Consider the following 27630-nt stretch of genomic DNA (forward strand, 5'->3'; position numbering starts at 1 on the left):
CTTATTCTCTGCCCAATGTGTTTGTCAGGTTTGGCTGCATGGAGGAGTTGGCATTCTGTGCAAGAGTCAACAAGCTGGCAAAGGAATCAGCTTCTCCCTCTATACTTGAGTTTGCCTTTGTCCAAGAGTTGCGTGAGTTTTCAGTCTCCTAGGTGGGAGAGATGGTGCAAGTGGGTAGTAAGGAGCTGCCCTAATACCTCTGGAAGGAGCAGATTCCCTTCGGGGTCATGGTACAAGCCCACTCTGCTTGTCCTAGACAGCTCTTGATCCAAGTAAGGTCTTCCTCAGTATATTGGGGTTCCCCATCCAGTGGTGGTAGGATGATAGTTGTGGTGAGGATCATGACTTGTCCCCGAGCCGCCTGTTTGTCTGCCCAATCTGCCAATCTGTTCCCTTGGGCTTCCAAGGAGTGTCCCTTTTGATGTCCAGGAATATGTACCACAGCCACTGCTTTTGGTTCCCAGACTGCCGATAGGAGATCCTGGATTTCAAGAAGATTATAGACTGGGGCTCCCCCAGAGGTAACAAACCCCCTTTCCCAATATATCAGGGCATGCACATGCAGGGTGGCAAAAGCATATCTGCTGTCCATATATACTGTGGCTCTTTTCCCTTCTGCCTTCCTAAGGGCTTGCGTTAGGGCAACCAACTCAGCTTTTTGGGCTGAGGTTCCTGTGGGTAAGGCTGCAGCCCACACAGTCTCACCTGCTGCATTCATGATGGCCACCCTGGCCAAACAGTGCCCATTTTCAAGAAAGCTGCTACCATCCGTGAATAGGATTAGGTCACTGTTCTGTAGGGGTTCATCTTGTAAACTGGGTTGAGCAGTGATTGATTCCGCTAAAACCTCTCCACAATCAAGTATAGGGGCCAGATTAGTAGGAGATGGATTGGGCAGTTGGGTAGCCGGGTTGAGAGAAGAGATGACCCTGAATGAGATGCGTGAAGTATCTAATAGCAGTTACTGGTTATGTGTCAGTCTGGCATGTGAAAACCAGCGGCTCGGCAGCTGTTTCAATGCCCCTTCAATAGCATGGGTGGTAGAGAGAATTAGAGATTGCCCATAATTTAGTTTGTCAGCATCCTTAGTTAACAAGGTGGCCGCGGCTACCATGCGAAGGCAAGGGGGCCACCCAGAGGCTACGGGGTCAATGTGTATTGAAAGATATGCCACTGGTCTATTCCAGGGCCCTAACCTTTGGGTTAACACCCCTTTTGCAACCCCATGTTTCTCCTTGATAAAGAGTTGGAAGGGTTTTTTGGGGTTTGGAAGTGTTAGGGCTGGGGTCTCAAACATGGCCCTATGGGGGTGTTGGAAGGCCTCTTCAGCCTGTGGGGTCCATTCCCGGCCTGGGGATTCTCTGGTCAGATTGTATAAGGGCTGCACAATCTCAGCAAAGGAGGGTATCCACAGTCCACAATACCCAACAAAGCCCAGGAACTCACACAGCTGCCTGGCTGTGGAGGGACATGGAATCTGAAGAATCGTGTGTTTCATGGCTTGAGTTAGCCATCTATGGCTACCTTTCGGTTTATACCCCAGGAATTTGACTTCCCACTGGACCAGGGATGCCTTTTTGGCACTCACACGGTAGCCTAAGTGGTCAAGGTTTTTAAAAGAGCTAGGGTGGCTTGCTCGCAGTCATCTGAGGTGCGGGTGGCCAAAAGAAGATCATCTCCATACTGGAGGAGGGTGACCTCAGGGTGGGTAGTTTGAAAATCTTGAAGGTCCTGAGCCAAGGCTTCACTGAAAAGTGTGGGGCTATTTTTGAACTCTTGGGGTAGCCTAATCCAGGTGAGTTTCCCAAAGGTCTGGGTACTCTCATTTAACCATTCGAATGCAAAAATTGGCTGACTGGAGGGCGCCAGGGGTAAGGTGAAGAAGGTGTCCTTCAGGTCTAGAGCAGTACACCAGGTCAAGTGGGGAGAGAGAGAGCTGAGCAAGGTGTAGGGGTTAGGTGCAGTTGGGAGGATGTCCTCAACTCTAGCGTTCACTTCCCTTAACTCCTGGACTGGGCGGTATTCTATCCCTCCCGGCTTCTGGATCAGTACTAAGGGAGTATTCCGGGGGAGTGACAAGGTACCAGGATACCCAAGCCTAGGAGTCTGTTGATCTGAGGGGTGATACCTCTTTGGGCCTCCAGGGTCATGGGGTATTGTTTAATCTGAATAGGCATTGTACCTGGTTTTAAGGTGACAATGACAGGGGGTCTGTTTTTGGCCAGACCTACCCCGGAGAGTTCTGCCCAAACCCCGGGGATGTGATCCACCCATAACTGGACATCCTTATGGATCGAAGCTGGCAGTTGGGAGTAGAGGGGCTCATAGAGGTGGTATTCTTCTGGGAGGGTTAAAGTCAAGACCCCCCTATAAGGGGGCTCCAGTATTGTCTGTGACAGAAACTGATGAGTCTGTAAAATGAATATGGGTCCCAATTTTGTGCAAGAGATCCTGGCCCAATAAGGGAGCAGGACTCTGGAATAACGAGAAAAGAGTGGGACACTATATGAGATCCTAGATTAATGGAGCATTTCGTAGTCCAATTATATCGGCAGGTCCAGTGGCCACTTGGACCCAACAAGCCCACAAAGAAACATGTCCAAGGGGGTTCCTAAGAACGGATATGTCAGCTCCGGTGTCTACCAAAAATTTAACCAGTTTTCCCTCCACTTTAGCAGTTACCCAGGACTCAGGGAGGGATGAGGGATGACAAGCCCCATCCTCTTCAATCCTCTTCTCCTTGAAGGGTGAGGATATTTTGCCTTCTCTCTCACCCCCCCCCCCCGCCCCGGTGGGGTTGAAGGCAATTTCATGCCCAGTGGCCCTCTTTGCCACAGTTAAAGCACCCGTTCTTCCACCCTGGTAGCCTTTGGGGGACAGGTCTATACAGTATCTTCTGAGATCTCGGATTACTCGTTGGAGGAGTCTGAGGAGTCCAAACCAGGTTGGCTACCAGGATGTGGGCCACCTCTCTTTGGCATCTACAGTCTTTCTGCCTCTCTTCCTGCCTGCATTTCTCTTCCCTCTCTTCTCTCTCTTTTCTCTTCTCTTTTTCTTCTAGATCTTTCCTCTTGGCCCTATCTTCCGGAGTTTCTTGGGTGTTAAAAACCCTCTCCGCAGTTCGTAAGAGGTCAGATATACTCTGGTTCCCTAAATCCTCCATCTTCTGGAGCTTGCAGCAAATATCTGGTGCTGCTTGGTTAACAAAGGCTAAAAGGATGGCAGCCCGACTAGTGTCTGCTAGGGAGTCTGTGGGGGTATATAGCCGGAATGCTTCTTGCAGACGTTCTAAAAAAAGCTGCTGGGCTTTCATCCACCCCTTGCCTAACTAAATTAACCTTGGCCAAATTAGTGGGCTTGCAAGCCACAGTCCGGAGACCAGTCATGAGAATCTGGCGATAGACACGAAGACACTCCCTACCTTCAGGTTGCTCAAAATCCCAATTGGGATGAGTGAGAGGGAAAGCTTCTTTGATGAGGTGTTGCTGGGTTGTAGGATGGCTGTCAACCCCATTTGGCACGTTTTTGCGGGCCTCTGTGAAGATGCGTTCACACTCTTCGAGGGTGAAAAGGACCTGCAAAAGCTGCTGACAATCATCCCAAGTGGGATTGTGGGTAGACATAATAGATTCACATAGATCAATAAGTTTTGGGTGCTCCTGGGAAAAAGGAGGGTTTTGGGTCTTCCAATTATAGAGATCACTGGAAGAAAATGGCCAATATTGGTAAAGTCGGGGGGCCCCTGGAACTGACGGGCTCATGACCCGCACAGGTAAGATGGCACTAGTAGAAGAAGGTTTCTCAGCCTCGATGTCCGGGGTTGGCGCCCTCCCTCTTCCCTTTGTACAATTTGCCAGGGGACTAGAGTGGGGACTAGTAGCTGCGACTGCCTCCCCTGGAAGATGATTTAGGTCAGGATACAAGAGGGGCATAAGGAGGCAGGGAAGGATCAGGGGGATATTGTCTGAATCCTGTAGAACTGGTTTCTTGGGTGAGGAAGGGGGACAAGTGGTCCCCTGTACTTGAAGGACCAGAACTTAGGGGAGAATCCTGCCTTGTGGGGGGTAGGAAAGGGGAAGGTTGCAAAGGTTGTAGGAAAGGCTGCAACCACAAAGGTGGGTTCAGAGCCAGATCCTGCCAGGCAATTATATATGGGGTCTGATCTGGGTGACCAGAGGGTCTGGGGTCCAGGATATGGGAACTGAGACGGAAGATGACCTCCAAGCTAGAGGTGCCTCCCTTCGGCTATCCAACTTCAAGGGTAGGCCACTTCGAATCACAATAGGTGACAAGGTTTCCCTTCTTAACAGTAAAGGAGAGATTCTGGGCTTGCTCCTTAAAGACGGAGAAGTGAGCCAGGACCAAATCTAAGGGTGTAGATGTTTGTTGGCCCATGAGGACTATTAAAGGCCCAAATATAGAAAGACACATGAGACAAACAGTAAAGGTCAGACCCCAGGGGCTTATCTTAGAGATCCTATTCCTTGGCATGTCTGCCAGAATGGAAATTTTTCACACTCACAGTTGTAAATCTTGAAATTTCTCAGACTTGTGAATATTAAAAATTTCCTCATCAGGGAATTCTCCATTGGAACAAATTCCCTAATGGAAACATTCCCCATTTTGATGTGAGAACTCGCCAGGATCAGAAATGGGAGGACCTCTACTTCACCTGTACTTAAGACTGCTTTAGGGGAAAAAACTCCTTGCTAAACAATGAAAGTACTTGGACCCATGCTTATAATAAGGCAAGGAGTTCTTTGAGCCATGCCTGTTTTTAGAATTGATACAATGGGATGCTAGGTACCTATAAAGGTCGGGCAGGTTTTCTCTTGAGGGGATTAGTCAACACAGCAGTGTTTTCTCTGGTTCAGACTTACTGAGGGGATTAGTCGACTTAGCTGGAATTCAGATGGGCTGTCTTTTAGAAAACATCTATGGTGATTGGTAGATGGAAGAACTTAGGGGAAGTGACATAGGAAAAAAACCCCTATATAAGAAAAGGAATCTCTTGAGCAAGAGAGGCTTGGAGATAGGATCCTTGGAGATAGATCCTTTTGGAGGAGACCCTTTGAAGATCTCTTGAGAAGAAGTCCCTTGGGAGGCTGACTCTGGCTGGAACTCCCTCTGGGGAGACTCTGTTCCCCAGACATCCTTGCTTAAGACAAATCTTGTGGTGAGTGATAAAAAACTGACTGATTCTCTCTCTTAAGACTCAGGTCTAGGCCATGTTGGCTTAAGGCCCTTCATACTTATACTTTTTCTCTCTCTCTCTCTTTCTTTGATTACTCATTGTATTATTAATTAAATTCTCTATAAAACCCAGTTGACTTGGGCATATTCATAATTTGGGAATATATTCCCTGGTGACCACCTTATATTTGATTTAAAAACCAAGACACTGTAGTGAAACATATTTTCAGCAGTCAAATTTACTCACCCTCTCTTATATCTATCACAATTTATACCTTCCACCATTTTAACTCACTACAGTTTACAACATCAACCATTTTAATTATTACAGTTTATGTCCCCAACTCTTTTAACTGCCACAGTTGATGGCCTTCCAACTATTTTAAATATTACACCATCTAACAGTGCTCCTTAGGACTCATTGGGTCCTCAGAGAACTCAAACCTCTGTTGCAGGGACCCTGTCCCTGTCCCAAGTCCAACTTGGGCGGGGGGCCTCTAACCACCCCAAAGTTCCTACTGAGTGCTCTTAACAAATCCTCTAGAAGGGAAATCTCTCAATCTCTCGAAACAACACTTCCACTTCCCGGCTGTTCAGCCCCTCGCGGATCTCAGAAACTGCGTACTTGGCAGATCCTCACTCAGAAACAGGTGAAAGGGGGTCTTAATGGATCTGACTTGACATAGGCTGTCTCCTTATAATCCAAGGAGCATGGAATCTGCCAGCTGCTTAGCTATATGCCGTGATCCAGACTCTCCCTTCCCCATACACATTCACACAGACTTCCCTTCAGATTTCCCTTCAGGGATTCAAGTACCTTTACCACTGTGTGTTCCAAACCTTTGGAATCCTGGACAAGCCCCCAAATGTTCTGTCCTGTCTGGTTTTGGTTCAGATTCCAAGGAGGAGACACACACGGTAATGCAATACACAAGAGGTACTTTATTTAAGCTATAGCCTGTGTCTCCACAAGAAGTGGAAGACCCTGAGCACTGTGTGAGCCTGGTTTATATAGAGGGCTAGGGGTGGGGGGTTGTCCTGGAAACCAGGCACCAAAAGGGGAGGCGTATCAATCTTGGTCTCTGCTACCCAGATATTTCTCTTTAACATATGGTCACGCTGACCTAGGTCAGGTCAGTGAAACCTGAGATAACACATCCTTAGGGTACTACATAAATAAGGTCATGTCAATCTTAGTTCTTGGGATCAGGGATCCATTAGGGGGTCATCTGGAGGTTAAGTTCTCATGATATCAGTCTGTTTCTTCAAATTGTACTCTGCTGTTGAGGCTGCATCTGTAAAACACATTTCAATTCAATTAGAAGCATCTAGTTAGCTCAATAAGTAGAGCATTGGATCTGAAGTCAGATGTTTACTAGCTAGGTGACCACAGGCAAGTCACAAAACCTCTACCTCATTTTTCTCATCTGTAAAATGGGGATAATAATAGTACCTACCTTCCAGGGTTGTTATGAAGATTGAATGAGATAACATTGTAAAGCACTTACAAATCAACCATGTAAAGCTAGACATTAGTTCACATCAGAAGTCTCTCACATGTAATTTTCCTATTCTATGATTCCCCTCAGTGACAATCAGGCTAACATGCTAATAGCAGGCAGACTCACAGTACAGTTGTTCCATTGAATTGGGACTAGACCTGTGACTTTACTGGTTTATGGAACTCCCAGATAAGGAAACTTCTGCTTCTAATGCAAATCAGCACCTTTCCCTGAAACTAGTTACAGTTTTCTACCTGCCCTGAGCCACATAGCCAATATATATACTAGGACTTGAACAGAGGTTATCCTGACTCCAAGGCAAACTCACACTATCCTCTACGGTCCACAGAAGTCAAACCTAGGCATCAAAACTCCCAAATGTGCCCAAGCCAGATTAAAATGTAATTGGAAAATGTTTAATAAAATAAATAAAAATATAATATGACATAGATAATGTTAATTTCTCATTTTCTAACACAATATGTTTCAATCTGTTTCTATTTGAATTTGACACCGCTGCTCTACTCCAGACTACCCCTCACCTATCGTAAACTAGTTCTAAATTACTAATGTCTTCTTAAGATAATTGTAGAATCCCAGAATTAGAGATCTGCCCAGTGAAATAATTCCTTCTACAATATACACCAATAGTTGGTTGTTTATCAGTTGCTTAAAAATTTCTAGTGATGGAAAACTCAGAGACCATTCCATTTTTTAGACAACTTCAATCGTTAGGAAATTCTTCCATACCCTGAACTGAAATCTTCCTCCTGTAGCTTCCTTTCATTTGGGCCTTGTTCTCTCCTACCTTCAGATTTATAAAATAAGACCTTAAAGACTAGAAATATTTCATTTACAACATTTTGAATTCAGCATTGTATTTGAAGTACTTAGTCTCTTGCACCGACTAGAAATTTAATAATTTTTAAAAATTAAATTGGATGCTTGGTTGAAGTAGAAATCAAATGAGATATTCACTAATTATTTAGTAATTTGAATATACTACTCATTGCCATAAACTTGACCGCAGTTCTCTGTGACTTTCATTGATATGTTATGATCATTTTAATCTTGGATGATAATTTTTATCATATATTAATAGAGCATTTGGCAAAATAATATTTCTACAAAATAATATGCAACTATAGGATTTTCTCATTGCTATTCTGTGTGAATATAAAATATTCACATTATTTTCTTATTTATGGGATATTACATAGACATGAAAATTAGCTAAACATTATATTTGTTGCTTTTGAATGACAATGAATATAGTTTATCATCATAAAAAAATAACTGTTTAAATACTTGGAAAAATAAGAGAACTAAAATTAAAAAAGGAAAACTAACAAAAAGTTATGGGAAATAATTAGTCACATGCTAGGAGCTTCAGTTATTTGATATATAATTTTAACATTAGAATAATATAAAGAAGTTTTCTGCATCTATTGACATAATCTTATGGTTTTTATTACTAATATGATTTATTATGCTACTCATTTTAATGATATTGAACCACCCTTGAATTACTGCTATGCATCCTAAAGATTATAATGAATACCATTTTGACATACTATTCTATTCCCTAATATTTTATTTATCATTAATGATTTTACTTTATATTATTATTCTCTGCCTTTTATTTGCCTACTTGTGGATGAGGACCACAATGATTTCTTAAGACTTGGGTGGGTTGTCATCATTAAATGATTTTTTAAGAATAATCTATACATATATATCCTGTATCCCAAAGATTGTGTCAGCAAAGAATTGTAAATTGAGACCTGTCCATCAGTTGAGGTATGACTGAACAAGTTGAGGCATATGATTGCTATGGGACACTATTGTGCTATAAGAATGAGGAGCAGTATGATTTCAGAAAAATCTAAGAAGACTTACATGAGTCGATGCAAAGTGAAGTGAGCAGAACCAGAACACTGTATATAGTGACAATATTTTTTCCTAAATAACGGTGAATGACCTAGTTATTTTCAGCAGTGCAGTGATCCAAGACACTTCCAGAGACCCATGATAAAAAAAATGCCACCTGTCTACAGAGAAAGAACTGATGGAGTCTGAATACAGATTGAAACATACTATATTTCACTTATTTCTTTTTTTTTGTTTGTTTGTGATCTCTTTCACAAAATGACTGATATGGAAAAATGTTTTACATGATTACACATGTAAAATCTATTATCACATTGTTTACATCTTAGGGAGGAAAGGAAGGGGAAAGAAAGGAAGAAGAGTGAGGAGGGGGAGAGAATTTGGAACTCAAAAAAATTTTAATGAATACTAAAAATTGTTTTTACATATGATTGGAAGAAAATAAAATATTATTATTTTTTAAAACCCTTACCTTCCATCTTAGAATCAATACTGTATAGTGGTTCTAAGGCAGAAGAATGGTAAGGGCTAGGCAATAGGGGTTAAATGATTTGCCCAGGGTCACACAGCTAGGAAATGTCTGAGTTCAGATTTGAACTCAGGACCTCCCATCTGTAGGCCTGGCTCTCAATTCACTGAGCCATCCAGATGCCCCCCTGAAATATTATTTAAAACAGTTAATATAACATAAGGATCATTTGTTCTTTAAGTTTTTTTATCTAAATTTATCTAAAATTTGCTTATCAATCCATCTGATATGGGTACCCTTTTATAATGGCAGTTCATTAATTCATTTCAATTTTTCTTTCTGGTTTGTTTGGGGTTTCCATTTGCTATTATGACAATTTGAGTATTTTGTCCTTTTGTCAATATTGACAAATTTATTTTATACTTTCACTTTTGTTAGCATATGGTTATATTTTTCTTTATTTTTCTCGATTGTGACTTTTCTCTTTTCACTTTAGATTTTTATAATTTGACTTATCTTTCTCTTTTTTAACATTAAATTTACTAATGTTTAATCATTTTATGGGTTTTTCTAAAAGCTTTGTTTTATTTGTAATACATTTCTTTTATTTTGGATTTTTTTCACTTTTCCCATTTTAAATAATCTTCCCCATTATCTGGTATATTAACTTGTTAATTTTCTAATTGTTAAAAGCAAATGTGATTCATTAATCTTTTCTTTTCAAATCCTGTTAATATAAGTATCTGGAGATACAAATTTGCTTCTGAGAATTATTGTAGTTTCATTGCACAGATTTCAATAAATTGGATTTTTATTAGAGGTAGGATGGTAAGATGGAAAGCATGTTAGTCCTGGAGTTAAGAATAACTGGATTCAAAAACTGCCTTTGTTATTTACTAGCTGTGTGACCTTGTGTAACTCGCTTAGCCTCCATATGCTTACTAACATGTTTGATGGAAAGAATCTCCCATGCTAATGAAGAGACCTATTTTGGGGTGTAACTTTACTAGAACTCTTATTGTCTCTATAATGTGATCTTTGGCCCAAGCATTATTTAATTCAGTTTTTAGTTGTCATCCAAGTAGCATATTTCCTAAACTCATTACTATTTTTATTTTAGTATTAGGGATAGTTAATGTTGAATTGGGATATTTTTTGAGAAATGGCTCCCACTTTGGCCCCCAACAACAGCTTGATTCAAAAATAGTCTCTCCCCCAGGCAATGAAACTAAGGGGTACAACAGAGTTAAAGGCATATCACTGAGTTGGCTTTTGTTGCAAGCAGGAAGAGGATCCAATCCTTGTTTATCGATAAACAACAAAATAATTAGGTGATAAAAATCAGTACATTAGGCAGCTGCTATTTTTGGATGGCAGTGACCATCACATGCCAGGGAATAAGAGGGACATCCTGAAGACCTGCCTCTTCCAGTGATTGAGGTCTTAGTTCAATTCCTGTGTGACTATTTTCCAATCAAAACTGTCCTGGAGAGGGACTGAGTGATGTCAGAAGAGATATATGTCATTCCAGAGAGGAAGCCAGACTGTTTTGTCCCTATCCTCTGGCAAGTCTGTCTCTCTCTTTTTGCCCAAACTAGTTGCTTAGTTTCTGGAACTTAAGCCTCTACTCTCTCTGGTCTAGCCTAGCCACCTGGCTCCTCCAGGTCACACCTCTCCTTTTGGGTCAAGCCTTCTGCCTTGTTTGACTTTTGGGGTGTCTGTTCAGTCTGCTAGCAAGTTAGATATCTTGAGTGGTCACTAATAAATTAATGTTTTAAAACTAAAAATACAGGCTCCAGAGAATTTCATTTGTTACAGTATAGTCTATCAAGGTAATGTTTTACATTCCTTTCTTTCTATAAGTCCTTTATGTCCTACCAAGTGATCAACTTTAGTGAGTAAAAAAGAAAAGTCCTTACTTCTCCTATTTAGTCATTTCACATATCTATCAAATCTTGTTTTTTAGCATTCTATTCAAGTTTGTAACTTCAGAGAGTCATATAGGATCTTAGGATCATAGATTTAAAGATGGAAAAGAATTCAAATGCCATTGAGTCCAATAATATGTAAGGGGTAAAATTAGGGGTTATTGACTGAATATATTATACTAGTGGTCTCCAGGGATTAATTCAATCCTAATAAATTACTCAAGTCAATTTGGGATTTTTATGGTGGTTTTAATTACAATAGAAGGAAGAAATTAAGAAGAAGAAAGAGAGGAAAGGGAAATTGTACTGCTCTGGCAAACCAGATAAGAGTTGGAGGTCAAGGAAAGGAAGAAAGGAGGAATCCATCACCTCACCAAGGTGGCTCAGGGAAGATGCCTCACCTAAGCCAAGCTACAGAGCTTCTTTCAGTCACCTCACCAGCAAGCCGCAAACACCAACAGGCCAAGACATCAAGCACCTGCCAAGAGCTCCCAACTCAAAAAAACCCCAAAAAAAAACAAACAACAACAACAAAAAAAAACCAATGTCTCCACCAGAGAGAGAAAGCCAGTGTGAGAGAGCCCGGAAAGAGGAAATGACACAAAATCTATAGACCCGTACTTTACATCACTTCCTGCGTCTCACATGTACCAATGGTAGCTTAAACTTGACTAAGGACAGCCCAGGGGGGTCTGTCAGTTGTTTCTGATTTGTCACATGCTAGCACATGTGATCATAGGTCATCCTCCTCACAGTTAATCCTTAAGTGGGGTGTATACATTCCTGGTTGCTAGAATTTCTAAAACTAAGCAAAATGGAGAAAATCTAAAATTCACAAACCTCAGTTAACAGATAGGGAAATTGAAGCCTTGGGTAGGTAAATGACTTGCTCTAGGAATTGAACATAAAAGGCAGAATTTGAACCCAGGTCCTCTGACTCCAGAGCTACTGCTTTTCCCATGTTAAGGGTTCATTTTGGTAGGAGTTTGACAAAAATGAGGAGAGCAGTTTGATAAAAACACAGTTTAATTTAGAAGTTCAGATAGAAAATAGAAAGGATGAAAGTGAGGTTATTACTCTAGTACCTTATGATTATACCTAAAATCTTAATCCTACCTAAAATTTCTAAAAAAACCCATACTCTAACTGTCTTCAAGGACAGGTTTTTCTGCCTGGTAGACCAGGTCTAACTTATCTACACTACTCCTTCCTAGAAATATATTCTCTACCTACCTACCTAAACTGATCAATAAACATTAATCACCTACAACTTCCTTAAATCCATTTCTCTATCCCAACTGTCAGTAGTAAACCTGCCTGTCACAGAGATAAAGAGCAACCTCCTGCTCTCTAAGGAATCCTGAGGCAAAAGTCCCCCAACTCTTAACTGTCTCTCCTTATATATCTTCCTCCTCTCCTAGGTAATGGAATCCTCAATTCTCTCTCAAAACAGCCTCTCAGTTCTTGACTCTTACTTAGAAATTTTCTGCTCTTAAAGAGACAGAGGGAGAGATAAAGAAAATCCCTTTAACACTTATTATATTATACTTTGCTGTTTTCTTCCTTCTTATCTTCCTTTCCTTCCTTCCTTCTTCCTTCCTTCTTCCTTCCTTCTTCCTTCCTTCCTTCCTTCCTTCCTTCCTTCCTTCCTTCCTTCCTTCCTTCCTTCCTTCCTTCCTTCCTTCCTTCCTTCCTTCCTTCCTTCCTTCCTTCCTTCCTTCCTTCCTTCTTTCTTTCTTTCTTTCTTTCTTTCTTTCTTTCTTTCTTTCTTTCTTTCTTTCTTTCTTTCTTTCTTTCTTTCTTTCTTTCTTTCTTTCTTTCTTTCTTTCTTTCTTTCTTTCTTTCTTTCTTTCTTTCTTTCTTTCTTTCTTTCTTTCTTTCTTTCTTTCTTTCTTTCTTTCTTTCTTTCTTTCTTCCTTTCTTCCTTTTTTCCTTTTTTCCTTTCTTGGAGGGGGATGATCAGACCTGTACTTTAAGAAGATATTGATAGCTGAGTGGAGAATGAACTGGCATAGGGAAAAACCTGGGACCCAGAAACCAGTTGTAATAATCCAGGAGTGAGATGATCACGTCTTGCACTAGAATAGCATCAGAGGAGAGAAAGCTTATGAGAGAAATGCCATATAGGTAAAACTGAAGACCTGACAAACAATTGGATATGGGATATTAGAGAGTGAAGAGTAAAGGATGTTACCTAGATTGTGAGCTGGGAGCACCATGGGAGGGTGGAACCCTTAACAGTATTAGAGAAATTAGACTAAGAGGTTTGGGGGTGGAGGGAGATAATGAATTCAGTTTTGGATATACTGAGTTTTGTTCTTTAGTTATTATTCCAAATTGCATTATGGATTTCCCCCAGTGTTTAGCAGAGTGCCTGGTGCCTAGTAGACACTGACTAAATGTTTGTTGACTCTGGCTTTGACCTGGATGAAATTTATATTTAGACAATTATTAATCTAGTCAAAGTTATTAAAGCTTTGCCATTCTCTATGTCATTACATAGAACTAGTTCCTAATCAAATAAATATTCATTGTATTGTTTCTTCCTCTGAAAATAATTACAAAATAGTAGCTCTTGAGCAAAATAATACTCCTTTTATTTTCTTATTCCTCTATGTAATTTACATTGAGTCAATAATTAGTCATTTCTGATTGTAAATATTGGATTTACCTTGGTACTTTCTGGTAGATTTACATATCAAAATCCATCTCAAAGCTTGGTTTTGTCTCTGAATTGCTGAAATTCTTGTGTTTTTCTAAATAGTCATCTTTAGCTTCAAAAAAAGTGTGCTCAGTTTAGCTTGTTAGTTGATTTAGGGCTGTGGTCCAATTTCTCATAAGTTTTGAGATGTATTCTAATTCTTCCTGTCCATGTGTTCAGTGAAAATAATCCTATGTAATTCAGATTAATCTTTGAAATAAAGTATTTTTATTCTTGAGCACCTGTAAATTCATTTCTTTGTTACTGTGGATTAGAAGTTTGATGACATGTATAAGAATGAGTTGAATTTGGGATTGACCATTATTGGTATCCTATGAATTCTGTCAAGGTGTAATCTGTCCCTTGGTTTCAATAAACCTGAGAAATTTTTTTGCATAATTTTCTGAAATATGGTGAGTACATTAGTCAATATTCTTCAGAGAATCTGATAACTCTCAGACTGTCTCTGAAATCTATCTTCTAGTTTTATTACTTTTGCTATTTCCCTTCATGTGTTCTGCCATGTCATCTTCCCAAAAATATTGTATTTTTCAGTGAATTCATAATTTTGTTTTTTCCAACAAATATTTCTAAGCTTTAAAGTATCTCTCTCTTGGGCAGCTGGGTAGCTCAGTGGATTGAGAGCCAGGCCTAGAGATAGGAGATCCTAGGTTCAAATCTGACCTCAGATACTTCCCAACTATGTGACCCTGGGCAAGTCACTTAACCCCCATTGCCTAAAAAATATATATATATATATATATATATATATATATATACATATAAAATCTTTTTCCTTTATAGAATTTCTTTTTATTTTTAATAATTCTATTCTTGCTTTCTTTTTCATTCAGTGTACTTACTGTCCATATTTCTATGTTTTTAAATAGTTCTAACATTGGTTTTGGTTCCATTTTTACATTGATTTATTTTTTCCTCTAGTGTACTCAATACGTTTTTTTTCTTCCATTATATTCATCCATCAAGCTCGAGCTTTTGGTTGTGGTTCACATATTTATTTGAGTGCTTCTTTTCCCTTTCTGTGAAGTGATTGGGTGTGGGGGGTAAATTTTTTTGACCATTCTCCCTTCCCTTCCCTCTCCTCCATCATTGTCATTTTCTTCTGCTTCTATTTTTTCTTCTCTCTCTCTGTCTCTCTATGTCTCACTATTTGAGGTAAATGGACTTTTAGGAGATTGGGCTTGGTTATATGTTTTTACGCTTTAGCCTTGCTAGGCATCTCAAAATGCTTTTAAAGTAATTTTTAAAATCATAAACTTAACAACAAAATAATGGAAACTATGAGGAAGAAATATAACTCCCCAATACAACCATATAATCAGAATGAGTTATTCTTTAAGCTAATATCAACAAAAACATTCATTTTCTGTTTTATCTATTGCTTTTTAATAAAACAAAGACCAGCAAATACTAAATTTCACATGTAAGTGAATACAAATATTGGAAATGTGTTGGTTCTAAACAAAATACCATATAAATTGAGCATTAAAGTTCTGAAGAAATAATTACAGGTTTTATTTTCTCACAATTCTGGTAAATCTTGGCCCCTGTCTTTTAGATATGTTGACCATTCTCTGAAGAAATGGTCAGGCTCTCTATTTATGCTCCTAAGAGAAGAGTAAATTTCTAAAAATATAAAAATTATGCCTCTCCTGCTCCCTCCACCCCAATTTTCCTTTTAACTCATGAGCTGGGTCACCTAAGCCAAAAAGAAAAGAAAATAACAATTCCCCTTCCACATCATCTAACAATAAAATGAACCTTCCATTCTGTTCCTTAACAAATATAGTGTGTGGAGAATCCAAATCTACACACAACAATAAGATGACTCTGTAATGCCTTTTCCAGTTCTTATGTTTATGCTACTAAGGAAAAGTTTTGCTTTTTTGGTTTTTTTGTTTGTTGTTTTTTTAATTCACAGAGTCTGGGACAGTACTCATTTACCTCTTTAAGGATCAGCACAGATAATTATGCTATGGTGATCTGGATTGGTTAGTAAGGAAATTAGAACTCACATCTATATAACATTTTTTTTTAAGTCCCTACCTTCTATCTTAGACTTGTAATGGTAGAAATTGTGGGTTTCTGGGAGAGATTATAATATTGTAATGGTTAAGAATGTGGCTACAGGATTTATGTAATATTGAACAATGGCCGCCAAGGAATTTACTTATGAAATTCCTAAAAATGAAACACTCAAGTCAGAATGGAGTTTATGGAGGTTTAATCACACTGGGAGTAGGGAAAAGGATAGGGAGAGAAGGAGAGAAGAGAAAAGGGAAAGGGGCTACTCAACCTCTGACCAAGGCAGAGGGAGTTTTAGGCCCAAAGGGCCGAGGTGGAAAGAATCAGTCCTTAACTCACGTGACCGCTCTGAAGGAAAGCTGTCTGCGGGCGTCCTTCCTGTCCAAGCTCCTAACACCAACTCCCGTCTAGCTCTCTCCACAGGAAGTGAGCGAATTCCAGAGGCTGTTCCCTACCTCACTTCCTGTGTCTCACAAATCCAATGGTTGGCTCTAGCTTGGCTTAGGACAGCCCAGGTGGGCAGTTAGTTATTTCTGATTTGTCATTGACTAGCACATGCCTGTGTAGTGTGGGTGTGCACAATTTTTGGGTGCTAGACCAAGATGGAGACTTTTAAAATTCACAATCCCCCCTGATGATGATTGGGAGACTAGTCTCCCCAATTGATCACTAAACATAAGCATACTGCACCTCAAAAATTTCTAACTGTAAGTGTATACAAAAATTTTTTACCCACTAAGAGGAAAATTATAATAGTTGTAAATATGGGGAAATAGAGGAGAGAGAAGGACAGCAAACCAATGTTTTGCTGGGTGCATTGACAAAAGCCAATTAGGGGGCAGTCCCCTTTGGCATAAGAGTGTACATTAAAACATGTTCAATCAACCACACCCCAAGGTTCATTCTGGATCTTCCTGTAGTGAAAAGGTTTAGATATCTTTCTGCAAACAGTTCATTCTCTGGATTCAGTTAGTTAGCAAGCTTCTTCTCTGGAGATTTCTCTCTCGAACAAAATTTAAATCTTGGATTTGATGAAATACAATCCCCCCTGAAGAAAGTGTTGAAAAAACACTGAGTCCAGCTGAGGATTCAAGTTTTAGTTGTGGGGGTGTGTGAGTTAATTCAAAAGAAAAAACAAAACAATATGAAAATAAAATCAAAATCAAAAGAAGAAAAAGGGAAAAAATTAAGGGAAAAAATATAAACCCTTTATATATACATATCTATATTAAAGAAGAATTCAAAATCAGTATCAAAATTCAAAAAAATCTATGTATACAAAATTTGAGAAAGCAAGAATAAAAAAAATTTTTTTTTATTTTTTTTTACAGGCCCCTGTATTAGGGTCCAGTTAAGTAATTTCTAATCCCACAAGTCTGTAGGACAGAATGCAGCATATTTTTCTTCCCCATTTGCAGCCAAGGCTACAGGAAGTTGCCATACTATAGGAGAGAAAAAAGAGGACCAGATTTCTATTTTATATCTAGGGAAGTGTTATTCCCTCGTCTGATTTTACCTTTGTTCTCAGGGATGGATGGAGCCAGGATGGTAGCCAACCTTAGGTACTTGTCTGTAGGTATTTTCACGAAGAGTGTGGATACAGGGAAGGCCTACATCTTAACGTCTGTCAAGTGTCGCAACCCCGAGTCTCACACTAGGTTCAAGTCCTTAGTATTGGCTTAGAAATGCATTAATTCTACCTGGATTGGTCTTTGATTTTTAGACCTGTGAGCTCTTTTGGCATTATCCAGGTTATCTCTGTGCACCTTGTTTGATCTCGTTCCTAGAATCAGACACAAACATCAATCATAGTCCCACAACAATTATCAATAAATGGCAGGTTCCCATAGTCTAAAGCTGTTTGGGTGTGTATTAATAATAACAGCAAGTATATATATTTAAACTAATATTGTAGAATAAAATTAATATTGATCATATGTACCTAAAGTACATAGAAATGAGAAAAAGGGAAAAAATAAAATAATGTAAAAATAATAATAATAATAAAATAAGGAAAAGAGAAAAAAAAGAAAAAAGGAAAATATTAAATTTAGGAATTCAATGTGTCAAAAGCAGAATAAAACAGTTCCACTTGTCAATGTATAGGATACAGTCAATCAGTCTCAACAGAAGATGCTCTCTTTACATGAGAACAGTGAATCCAAGAGTCCTTTTCTCCAACCTTTATAGATGTTGGAGTAGTTAACAATATTTGGAATGGTCCTTCCCAGGAAGGCTGGGTTGCTCCTGTACGCTGGAAGTTCTTTATATACACGTTGTCTCCTGGGTTCAGGTCATGCAGAGAAAAGTCTAGTGGTCCAGCTTGTACTGCAGCTCCGGATTCATGTAGCTCACGCAGTTTGTGCTGTAATTCCTGTATATAGGAAGCAATAGTAATATCTCCCCCTAATAGCGATGTATAAGCCGGGGAGAAAGGCTTAGCCTGTATAGGCGGGTGTCCAAAAAGCATCTCAAATGGTGAAATATGTAAGTCTCCTCTAGGCCTGCTTCTAAGATAAAATAGGGCCAAAGGGAGAATTTCAGGCCATTTTAAATGGGTCTCAGTGCATAATTTTCCAATCATAGTTTTAAGTTCTTTGTTCATCCTCTCAACTTGGCCTGAACTCTGGGGATGATATGGAACATGGAATTTTGGAGTTATCCCCAAGCAAGAATATATCTGGTTTAGAACAGAATCGGTAAAATGACTCCCTCTATCGGAATCAATACGTGCTGGTAGGCCAAAGCGAGGAATAATTTCTTTTAAAAGCACCTTAGCAACAAAAGCTGCTGTGGCTCGGGCTGTAGGAAATGCTTCCGGCCATCTGGTCAGTTGGTCTACTATGACCAAACAAAATTTATATTGTCCAGCCTTTGGCATCGTTATAAAATCTATCTGCAGGTGCTCAAAAGGTGTGTCAGCCAGAGGACGTCCACCAAAGGCTTTGCCACGAAAGGCATGTTGGTTATATGCCTGGCAGGTAGGGCAGGATGAACACACTTTAGAGGCTATGGTAGTTATACCAGGGGCTATCCATACTCTCTTAACAGAGTCCACGATGCCCTGGGTACCAAAGTGGCCATTATTATGAACAGATTGGCAAATTTGGTGATAGAAACTTCTAGGGAGCAGGGGTTTTCCTTCAGATGACACCCAGACTCCATTCAATACTAAGACTGGTTCCCAGGCAGAAGAGAGGTAAGGGCTAGTCAATTGGGGTTAAGTGGCTTGCCCAGGGTCTCACAGGTAGGAAGTGTCCAGAGGCCAGATTTAAATTTAAAAGTATCTCTATCTTATCTTGTCCCATCTCCAAGCCTGGTCCTCTATCCACTGAACTACCTAGCTGCCCCTCTACAAATTTTTACGGTTAATAGTGTCTTTACTAAAATGTACCCACTCTGATGCCTAAATTAGATTAGCCAGGCTGGTTTGACTGTAAGCCTGAATGGCAGCATATCTAAAGTAAAAAGTTGAATCAGGAATCTCAAGATTTTAGGTAACAAAGATGAAGGAGAGAGGACAGGGCCAATCTTTTCTTTGATGAGAATCACCATGATTGCCTACATTAAGCCGTCCCAATTTATCTCTGAGTGCATAAGCTCAGTGTTGCATGTCACAGAATTTGAAAAGATTAGAATGAGTATCAGATGAGGACTTGAGAGCCTTGCATTCTAACTCTTGGCCCTAGTTCTTGGTAATTGTGTGACTTGTAAAGAGTCACTTGATCACTTAAGCCTCAGTTTCTCATTTGTAAAAGCTGTCAACCTCACACTTTGTAGAACTATACAAGTATCAGATATTAATAATAGTAAGTTTTACGTTAAAATAATGCTACTAAAGAATATCTCAATATCTCTAGTATGGGGATATGGTTTTAAGGGTTCACAAAGAAAGTCACTTCCATGATGATTCTAAAAAGTAAATGGTAGCCCTTAGCTGGCATTTGACTTATAAGAACTTTCAAATCTTATCCTTTTACCCTTAAGACTCTCATAGGATACTGTTTACGCCTAATAATGATAGTTAACATTTAAATAGTGTGTTTTAAGGTTTACAAAATGCTTTGCACTTATTCTCATTTGATTCTCACCACCTTAAAGGGTAGATGTTATTATTACCCCCATTTTAGCGATTTAAAAGATGAGACTGATAAAAATAAAATGGTTTGTCCAGTCACTTAGCTAATTAACATCTGAGGCAACACTGAAATTGAAGTTTTCCTAAATTTAGGTACAGTGGAGTTCTCATGAGAAAAACTTTGTGGTGTTAGCCACATCAAATTCATAAATAGAACACAAGAAGCTGACGTCTTCCCTCAGGACTAACAAGCTCCTCATACCTGCTCCCTCTCTTTATAAGGACATCGTGCCCATTTTTATAAACACCATTGTCAGTACTGTTACAGAAGGCTATAATAAAATAGGCATGTTTTGTAAGTTGTCAATACTTTGGTACCCTGATAACAGAATAGAAGATGTGGATTCCGTCTTGCAAGACCTCAATAAACAATGTAATTCTCATTTTAGGAATCAACTCTTCTTCCCAGTCGTCAGGCAATCAAATCCATCCCCTAGAAACCTTTCAGGTAGAACTAAGTTTAAAAAGAACTGCTTGGCCTGATGTGGCCACTTCTAATTAGGAAGTGGTTATAAGAACATGTAAATGGGATGATCTGTGCTTAGTTATAGGTAGTATGGTGAACATTTCAAGAGTGATATTGTCTTAGGGAGGGGTATTTCCACGTTAATAAATATAGTATTAGATATTAGGAAGGTACCCATCCTACCAGACTGTCATTTCCTTTCTAGAATATGCATCAATAATATTCATTTATAAAGAATAAAATCTATAATTCTAACATGGGTTATTGGGCATTTTTGAAGACTTGATTCAAATGAAAAACTTCTATTAATAGGGAAAGAATCTGGTGATCCAGGGGAAAAGCCCAGGCGCTAGCCAAGACCAGAGTAAGAACCTAATAAATACTTGTTGATTGATCTATCCACTCTTATCTTTTGATAATGTAACTATATGTATCTATACAAGCATAAGTTTTGAAAATATAGATATACTAGTATAGTTTATGTGGCTAAGGTTGCCTAAATATATAGACATGTGGCTTATGGGTAGCATGGATTATATGAACTCTAAGCTTGACTGCCTTTTCATTTTTTATTTTATTTTATTTTAAATTTTATTTAGTCAATTTAGAACATTATTCCTTGGTTACAAGAATCATATTGTTTCCCTCCCTCTCTCTCCCTTCCCACAACCAACGCACAATTTCATTGGGTATTACTTGTGTCCTTAATCAGAACTTATTTCCATGCTGTTGGTGTTTGCACTAGGATGTTCATTTAGAGTCTATATCCTCAACCATATCCCCTTGGCCCATGTAATCAAGCAATTGTTTTTCTTCTGTTTCTACTCCCAGTTTTTCCTCTGAATGTTCTTTCTCATAAGTCCCTCCAAATTGTTTTGTATCACTGCAATGCTAATAGAGAAGTCCATTACATTTGATTGTACCACAGTGTATCAGTCTCTGTGTACAATGTTTTCCTGTTTCTGCTCCTCTTGCTCTGCATCACTTCCTGGAGGTTGTTCCAGTCTCCATGGAATTCTTCCACTTTATTATTCATCTGATCACAATAGTATTCCATCACCAACATATACCACCATTTGTTCAGCCCTTCCCCAAATGAAGGGCATCCCCTTATTTTCCAATTTTTTTACCACCACAAAGAGCACAGCTATGAATATTCTTGTACAAGTTTTTTTCCTTATGATCTCTTTGGGGTACAAACCCAGCAGTGCTATGGCTGGATCAAAGGGCAAACATTGAATGTCTTTTCAGAAAGTAAGAGAAAGGTCTTGCCAGCACCACCAACAGCCCAGTTTGGGAACGGGAGTATTTTGGATTCAGGACAGCCAAAGCTGAGTGATCTCTCCCATTTCCAAAAGCAATACTGAGGCCAGAATTATATCTGACATCATTCAAATATCTCTAATCTAGGGGTATAATTTGGGAATCTCATAAGAAAATTCAGTTTCATGATGCTTCTTAAGGGGGATGAGAGCTTAAACTTGACAGTTTAGTCTCTTCCCTCCACATGCTGGTTACACAAAAGACCATCACAAATATTGAAGAGTTAGTAAACTTATTTATCCAAGCAAAAAAATAAACAAACAAAAATCAGGCAAATTCTACAGAATAGAATCTAACTAAGGATGTACAAGAATAAATAAGCTCCTTAGTTGTATCAACAAGAAATATCAGTTCAAATAGGAGAGAATGCTTTCACCTAAGCAAAGTCTCTTAGTAGTCTCTAGAGTTGCAAGCCCAGGAGGTCAAGAATGTACACGATAAATCTAACTTCCCAGTAGGGATTCAAGAGTTCTAATCCGCCATTCAAACATCTTTTGTTCTCTGTGTGTGTGTGCCTCTCTTTCTGGGTCTCTCTTTCTGTCTCTGTCTACCTGTCTGTCTCTGTTTCTCCATCTCTGCCTCTGTCTTTTTGTCTGTATGCTTTAGTTTCTCTCTGGGTATCTGTCTCTGCCTCTGTCTGTCTGTCCCTCTCTCTTTCTCTCTGCCTGTCTGTGTCTCTCTGTCTCTCTGTCTCTTTTGTCTGTTTCTCTCCTCCCATTTCTCTCTGTCTGTCTCCATCACTGCTTCTGTCTGTCTGTCTTCCCCAGTGTCTAGCTCTCTGTCTATCTGTCTCTCTGACTCGGAGTCCTTCTTTTTGTCTGTTTCTCTCTTTCCATTTTTCTCTGTCTGTGTCTCTCTGCTTCTTTGTCTGTCTTCCTCTGTTCCTCTGTGTCTATCTCCCTTTTTTTCTATCTGTGCCTCTCTGTCTGTTTCTGTCCCTGCCTCTGTCTGTCTGCCTTTCTCTTTCTTTCTCTCCTCCCTGGATAACCTCTTTTCATGTGTATTTTTCCAACCAACTGATATAATTCCTTCAGCACTCAGGCACTCCAATGGTCATCTTTGTCTCTTTACACATAGTACACAGTACAAGACTATGTCTCCAGGCCCTATGCAAAAGGATATTACACAGCCCAATTTACCTTTCACTTGCTCTCATCTTTCTCAGGTTTAGACGCTTATTGCCTGGGTCACATTCTGAGTTAATAGAGAATTCAGGAATTAAAACTTAATTTTAATGAGTCCTAAAATCTGTCACTAGATGTTTTAATAACCATTTACCATTTATTCTGCACCCTACTATGTGCAAGGCTTTTGTGTTAGGTTCTGGAGAAGAGAAGAGGATAAATAAAACTTGATTCCTTCACTTATGGGAAATATAATCTTTTGGGCTCATAATTCCTACTACCTGAAATAAGGATTGCCCTGTACTTGATGTGGACTATTACCCTGAGGGCTTTTAGGGGAGCTAGGGCCTTTTAAAGATCTAGACAAGAGCAACAGTCTGATGTGCCAAGTACAAACTGTATGGCAGCACACACACCCCCAGAAAGAATCTAGCCTACATTACATAAACTACATGCCAATATGACTTCTCCACTTAAAAGGACTATTTTTACTTCAAAGTAAACATGTAGGCTCAAGGTCAGAAAAACTACAAAACAAACAACAACATTAACAAATAAAGTCATGAAAAAGTGGAATGGATTGGCTTCATGAAGCAGTGGTAGCTAGCAAGGCAGTTAGGTGGCCTAGAGGAAAGATTCCTGAATCAGGAGTCAGGAAGACTCGAATTCAAATAAAGCCCTCCATACTTACTAGTTATGTGATCCTGAGAAAGCTGCTGAACCTCCATATGTCTCAGTTTGCTCAAATATAAAATGCAAATAATAAGATCACCTACCTCCCAGGGTTGTTGTGAGGATACAATGAGATAATATTTGTAGAGTACTTTGCAAACTTAAAAGTACTATAGCAATGCTACCTACTTAGTGGGTTTTCTCTCACTGGGATTCCTCAAACAAAGGCTGGGCTGGTTGGGTCATGATGTAGTAGGTATATTTTTTTTTCAGGCATAGGTTTCAATATTGGGTTCCCATCCCACTTTGAAATCCAGAGATTCTGATGGCTTAAACAAAACTCAGTATCTTCAGCCCTGCCCAAGTATTTTCTTTCCTGACTTCCCTAGCTAAGCAAAACCCAAACCTTAGAAATATCTTCTCTTCTTCCTCATCCTTCAATGCCCAGATAAAGTCAGCTAGAGTCCTAATGAGTTTTTCCTCTGCAGTGCCTCTCATTTTCATCCTTTCTTTTTCATGTCCATTAATGGTTTCTCACCCGGACTATCGCCACCTGACACCTCATTAAACAACATATTGCAGGACCCTCCTTACTTGTCTTCTTGACACTATTCTTTTCTTCCTCTATTTCAGTGGCCATAATGGGTCCACTAGATAATGGTGTCTATCATCCATTCATCACATGGCCCCAAACTTTCTCTGTTTTTTGTTTGTTTGTTTGTTTGTTTTTACTGTAGGATCATCAAATTAAACTGGACCTAGAGCTAGAAAGGGAACTCAGAAGCCATTGGTCTAACCTCTCCATCTTATAAATAAGGAAATAAATAAGACCTAAAAAGGTGACTTCCGGGTAATCATGGCTGCAATCTAGACGCGGCACGCTTCCTCTCCCCAGCACCGAACGAAATAGACTACATCAAAGGAGCATAAAATCACCTTTGGAGGAACAGAAGGACTCCCCAGTACCCCACAGAGGCAAAGGTACGTGGGGCTTGAACATTTCCACACTAAAACAAGAAGGAAAAGCTTGCACAGAAAAGTGAACTGAGCCGCCCTTCCCCCACCCCACCTCCCCCACTAAACCAGAGTGAGCTACCTGAGCGCTCACCGGGACAGCGAGTGAGTGGGGAGCGTCTCTGTCTGGGGGGGCACTCCAGGGTCCTTGGGATCTGGGGACTGCCAGGAAAAAAACGTCTCAGGGCGCTTTTACTGGAGAATCCAGCGGACCTGGACTCGGTGCGGGCTGCGCTGAACAACACGCGCTGATTATCTGGGCGGAGCTGAATACCTGGGCTCGGAGGCTGGGAAGAACTAGTCTGAAGCAACCTAAATTCACAGAAAAACCGCTCTTATAACCCAGACCCCAGACCAAAAAGGAAAGGGAAATAAAACCACCAAAGGGATGGCTCACATGGCCCAAAATCAAGCCTCCAGGAAGAAAGGGAAAAAAGTGACTATTGAAAACTTTTATGGTGGAAGTACCCAAGGAAAAGAGGAGAATGAGGAGGAAATCCAAAAAAATTCAGAACACGCCTCCCAAAATGGAAACTATCAACAAGCTCTGGAAGATCTCAAACTGGAACTTATCCAAAAGATGGAAACCTTCTGGAAAGAAAAATGGGAGAAAGAGATCAGCTGTCTGACAGATAAGACTGCTCAATTGGAAAAAGAACTCGAAGCATCCAATAGAAGGGCAGACAAGGCTGAAAAGCAAATCCAGTCCCTAATGACCAGAATTAAGGACCTCGAAGAAAGTGAGATGATAAAACAGCAAGAATCAATAAAGCAAACCCAAATAATTAATGAATTGGAAGAAAACAGAAAATATCTCACTGAGAAGGTCACGGACCTGGAGAACAGAGGAAGACGAGAAAATCTCCGTATCATCGGTCTCCCAGAAAAACCAGAGGTAAACAACAAATTGGATTTTATTCTAGAGGAGATTATAAAAGAAAATTGCCCCCACGTTCTGGAGCAAGGGGGCAAAATAGAAATAGAAAGGATTCATAGAACACCTTCTATACTAAATCCCCAAAAGACAACGCCTAGGAATGTAATTGCCAAATTCAAGAGCTTCCAAGTAAAGGAGAAAATCCTACAAGAAGCCAAGAAGAAGAGCTTCAGATATAAGGGGGCTCCCATAAGGATCACACACGACTTAGCGGCTAATACACTAAGAGACCGCAAAGCATGGAACACGATATTTAGAAAGGCAAGAGAGCTGGGTCTCCAACCAAGAATCAACTACCCAGTAAAACTGACTATATACTTCCAGGGGAAAGTATGGGCATTCAACAAAATAGAAGATTTCCAAGCATTTGCTAAGAAAAGACCAGAGCTCTGTGGAAAGTTCGATATCCAAGCACAGAAAGCAAGAGAAACATGAAAAGGTAAATATGAAAGAAAGGGAAAAGGAGATAAATCTTATCTTTCTCTTTAAGTCAAACTCCCTTCTATAAGGACTACATATACATCTAATTATATATATTAATATGTGGGGAAAATGTTTTGTGGAACTCTTATAAATTGTATCATCATAAGAGTAGTTAGAAGAAACATGCATAGGGAAAGATTGGGGAATTAAGAAGATTTGGGGAAAGTTGGGGCAAAAAAAGGAAATGGGAGGGGGGAACCGTGATAATACTAAGATTAACTTCAAGAAATAGGGGGGGAATCAATAGAATAAACTTTCCCATATAAAGATACACATGGGAAGGGGAGGGGAAGAACTCTCATATGAGAAGGAGAGGAAGAGAGCGTGAAGTGGAATTACTTAAACCTTACTCTCAGTGAAATCAAATCTGAGAGGGAAGAACATCTAGATCCAGTGGGATCCCGAATTCTATCTTATCCATTAGGGCAAGAAAGAAAGGAAAATTAAGGAGGGGGGGGAGGGAGTACAAAAAGGGAGGGAAGGAGAGGGGGGAGGGGAAGGGAGCATAAAAAGGGAGGGGCTAGAAAGGGAAGCATCTCAAGGGAGGGGACTAGGGGGACTGACCTAAAGTAAATCACTGGTTCAAAAGGAGAAAGCTAAAGAAGAAAGGTCAGAACTAGGGGAAGACATCAAAATGCCAGCAAATCCACAAATAACAATCATAACTTTGAACGTGAATGGGATGAACTCACCCATAAAACGCAGACAAATAGCAGATTGGATTAGAACACAAAACCCTACCATATGTTGTCTTCAAGAAACACATATGAGACGGGTTGACACTCACAAGGTTAGAATTAAAGGTTGGAGTAAGACCTTTTGGGCCTCAACCGATAGAAAGAAGGCAGGAGTTGCAATCATGATATCTGACAAAGCCAAAGTACAAATAGACCTGATCAAAAGGGACAGGGAAGGTAAATATATTCTGCTAAAAGGAAATATAGACAATGAGGAAATATCACTAATCAACATGTATGCACCAAATGGTATAGCATCCAAATTTTTAATAGAGAAACTAGGAGAATTGAAGGAGGAATTAGACAGTAAAACCATATTAGTGGGAGACTTAAACCAACCACTATCAAATTTAGATAAATCAAATCAAAAAATAAATAAGAATGAGGTAAAAGAGGTGAATGAAATCTTAGAAAAATTAGAATTAATAGACATATGGAGAAAAATAAATAGGGACAAAAAAGAATACACCTTCTTTTCAGCACCACATGGCACATTCACAAAAATAGATCATACACTAGGTCATAGAAACATGGCACTTAAATGCAGAAAAGCAGAAATATTAACTGCAGCCTTTTCAGATCACAAGGCAATTAAAATATTGATCGGCAAGGGTACATGGAGACCCAAATCAAAAATTAATTGGAAATTAAATAACATGATACTCCAAAATCGGATAGTTAGAGAAGAAATCATAGAAACAATTAACAATTTCGTTGAAGAAAATGACAACGGCGAAACATCCTTTCAAATCTTATGGGATGCAGCCAAGGCAGTACTTAGAGGAAAATTCATATCCCTGAGTGCATATATTAACAAATTAGGGAGGACAGAGACCAAGGAATTGGAAATGCAAATAAAAAAACTTGAGAATGAACAAATTAAAAACCCCCAGAAGAAAACCATACTAGAGATCCTAAAAATTAAGGGAGAAATTAATAAAATAGAAAGTGACAGAACTATTGAGCTAATAAACAAGACTAGAAGCTGGTACTTTGAAAAAACAGAC

General features: G+C 39.5%; 1 pseudogene; it reads left to right on the forward strand.

Moving 5' to 3' along the window:
- The first annotated feature begins 4194 nt into the window (after positions 1 to 4194).
- LOC100011785 (proteasome activator complex subunit 1-like) overlaps positions 4195 to 27630 on the forward strand; it is a 120518-nt pseudogene continuing 97082 nt past the window's right edge.

This window comes from Monodelphis domestica, chromosome 6 (assembly GCF_027887165.1).
Source record: "Monodelphis domestica isolate mMonDom1 chromosome 6, mMonDom1.pri, whole genome shotgun sequence".
NCBI lineage: Eukaryota > Metazoa > Chordata > Mammalia > Didelphimorphia > Didelphidae > Monodelphis > Monodelphis domestica.